This window comes from Medicago sativa, chromosome 1 (genome assembly GCF_051527215.1).
Source record: "Medicago sativa cultivar Bolivia chromosome 1, Bolivia_mono, whole genome shotgun sequence".
Classification (NCBI taxonomy): domain Eukaryota; kingdom Viridiplantae; phylum Streptophyta; class Magnoliopsida; order Fabales; family Fabaceae; genus Medicago; species Medicago sativa.
This window is the reverse complement of record NC_140749.1, coordinates 86618292-86621363: the sequence shown is the minus strand read 5'-3', so window position 1 is coordinate 86621363 and position 3072 is coordinate 86618292. Positions and strand designations below refer to the sequence as shown.

Below are 3072 nucleotides of genomic sequence, written 5' to 3'. Positions count from 1 at the left end.
TTATTCCTTCTTATTTTTATGTGATTAAAACGTAAATGTTGACTAAAAAATGGATGATTTAATGGCGTGTAAATGCTATTAACTTTCATTACATTTTTTTAATTTGTTTCATAGTCAAACCTGAAAAAATGAACATATTTTTTTATCCTTCTTCTTTTCCATACGTTTCTTCCAAGCTTTAACACCATTTTTTTTCCTCTTCCGGTTGTTAGGTAGCATATTTTAAATCACGATCATATTTTCAATCACGAAGATATGATATAGTAAAAATTAATTAGATGAAAATCATAGTCTCAAGTGTAACAAGGTAAGTGGATTCAAATATTTTATTTTCTTAGATTATTGACGATGTCGACATGTTAGTGCTGATTTGATGCCTGTATTTGTCTAATGTTCATAGATGTGTGCTAATCGTTCTTCCATTAGTATTTGTGTACAAAAAGTTCAAACATACTTTTAACCACTATTTAATAGATATTTGTTTATAATTTCAACATTACTTCTCGGATCTCACCATGCTTTGAATTTTTCCTTATAAATATTACTTCAACCATCACCATTCCTCACATCATTTTAACATTCAGTTATAGAATTTAAAATTATTTCAAAATCATGTTTGTTCATTTATAGTTTGTATCCATTTTTTATTAAAAAAAATTGTATTATTTTTCTTCATAGTGCCCATAAATAGTGTTTCATCCTTATTCTCTAAATATTACATATTTGTTTTTGGTTCTTGACTACTTTGGGTTTGCAATTTATTTAAATCTATTATTTTATATTTTAATCCTCTTTCTATCTCTCTATATTTTTATAGTTTTTTTACCTAATTTTTTGTTCAACTTTTCTTCTTTAGCTCTTCGACCAATTGTTCTTTGGTTTTAACGGGATTTTATTGATTTGTTCTATTTTTCCAGTTATGTGGATACAATTAAAGATGAAGCGCAAGGATGCAATAATTGAAGTTTGACTACATGGATTTGTAGAGTTCCTCTCAACAAAAGAAAGAATTTGGAGAGAGTAGAATATTTTAATCAAGCTTTATATTTTAAGAGTTGTATATATTACAAATTTGATTAAAGTGTCTGATGTTAAATGAATTTTAAGTAGTTTTATTTGCATTGAGATTGTAAAAATGCTAGCAGTAATATTGATATTGTTGCAAGTGTCTAACTAATCACACTAATGACGAGTTATGAGTGTTCGAATATAAACCGATTCAAAAGAAAATCATAAATTGGTATAAAAACTGAAAATCACAAAATCTAATATCGTTGCATATGTTTGAATGTCCTTTGTGAAAACCTTTCGCATTAGATCATACTTTGATTTGATTATTCGATTTTTTTTACCTCAAATTGATCGAAACCGCACGGCAAACCCTAGAATGACGAGCCACTATTTTTTTTCTTTTTCTTTTCTTATATGATATGATCCTTTGGTTTTCGTCTTCCTCTTATAATAGTAAATGAAGAGAGTATATTTTATGATGTTGAATAACCCAATGATTTGTGTTCTGTTAGTTCTCTCATTATTTGTAACATTGTTCCATGTTTCTTAATGACTTTCTGCATCTGTGTCAAAATAAAGTTATGGATATTTAGTGCAACAAAGGTTTAAAAAAATATATTTGTGGATGTTTTTCAAATTAAGTATCGTCAAGCACACAACTGAGAGATGATATCTCTAGAAAAAAAATTGTTAGCTTAACGTAAAACTTCGCACAAGCGTACACACCTGTGAAGCCCGGATACGAGATACGATACGGATACGATACTGCACCGATACGCCGATACGGAAAAATTTCAAAAATCAAGATACGATACGGCTGGGATACGTTAATAAAAAAAATTATATAATTAAATGTACAATATAATTATAACCATTTTTTTAATATGCAAATATATTAACAAACACAAGAAACCAGGCTCGTAGCACATTAACATAAATATAAATAATATTGACGATTAAGAGAGTAGTCATTAGTCAATTACATACGCAATATATACCAAAGTCGTCCGATACCAAGACTTTGACGGTGGCCAAAGTGGACGGCGACCACTTTGGAAGAAAAAGTTGAAACCCTAATTTCTTAGAAAGGGAAAGATGCAATTGTTTGTGTGGTGTGGTGTGGGTCGTACTGGCACCAAAGAAAGATAAAGGAAATGTATATATAATATAGTAATATAATGTTTTTATTCTTATTTTTTTTATAAAAAAAACAGAAATCAAAATAATATAAAAAACACAAGTATCCGTGTGTATCGGGACGTATCGGAAAGTATCCGATAATTAATTTTTAAAAAAATAAAATTTAATATTTGGATACTCTCCGGATACGTATCGGGAAGTATCGGGCAGGTATCGGTGCAGGATACGCAGGGGATACGGTACGTCATCCATTTTGAAGTATCGGGGCTTCACAGGTACACACCCTTTTGGTCAAAAAGAAATGCATTAAACTTTTGGAAATACCGACACTAAATTAACGGTTTTTAACTTCATAGGGAATTAATCCTATAAAAATCATGGGATTGGCTTTCTATTATGTTTGATATATCAATCTTTGCTCTTCTACTCATGTTTCTTTCATGATTTTTTTAAAGTTGCAATTTTGGGTTGACTTTATCCAATAAGATGTCGAAACATGACCTAATTTCATTGTTGTTCTTTTTAGCAAAACTTGCAACAAAGTATCCCAACCAAAAATTTTAGAATAGAATAAATCAAAGTATGGACTTCATCTTTATAGAAAATTTGGGAATTAAAGGTAATTTTCACTTTTTTATGTTATGTGGTTACTAATTTAAAATTGAACAAAAAATAAATAAAATTTATGGTGAACCTCCAATTATAAGTGGAAATTAATGACAAGCTGATCGTCGTAAAAATTTCTTTTTTCTAAAGAATCGTTGTGGGAATTTCTATTATAATTATAAATGATTATTACATACTTTTATTTACTAGAATTTCCATTTTTGGTGTATTATCTTTTTAAGAAATGATTATTATATATTTTTATTTGTATGAGATTCTATTTTTGGTATTTTTATCATGGATTATTTTATTTAG

General features: G+C 28.5%; 1 long non-coding RNA gene across 1 annotated transcript; it reads left to right on the top strand.

Annotated features, from left to right (window-relative positions):
* Positions 1 to 215: 215 nt before the first annotated feature.
* Positions 216 to 1121, top strand: LOC146958612 (uncharacterized). The gene is made up of 2 exons (XR_015021132.1): positions 216 to 307; positions 918 to 1121. It is a non-coding gene; the product is annotated as an uncharacterized LOC146958612 (long non-coding RNA).
* The last annotated feature ends 1951 nt before the right edge of the window (positions 1122 to 3072 follow it).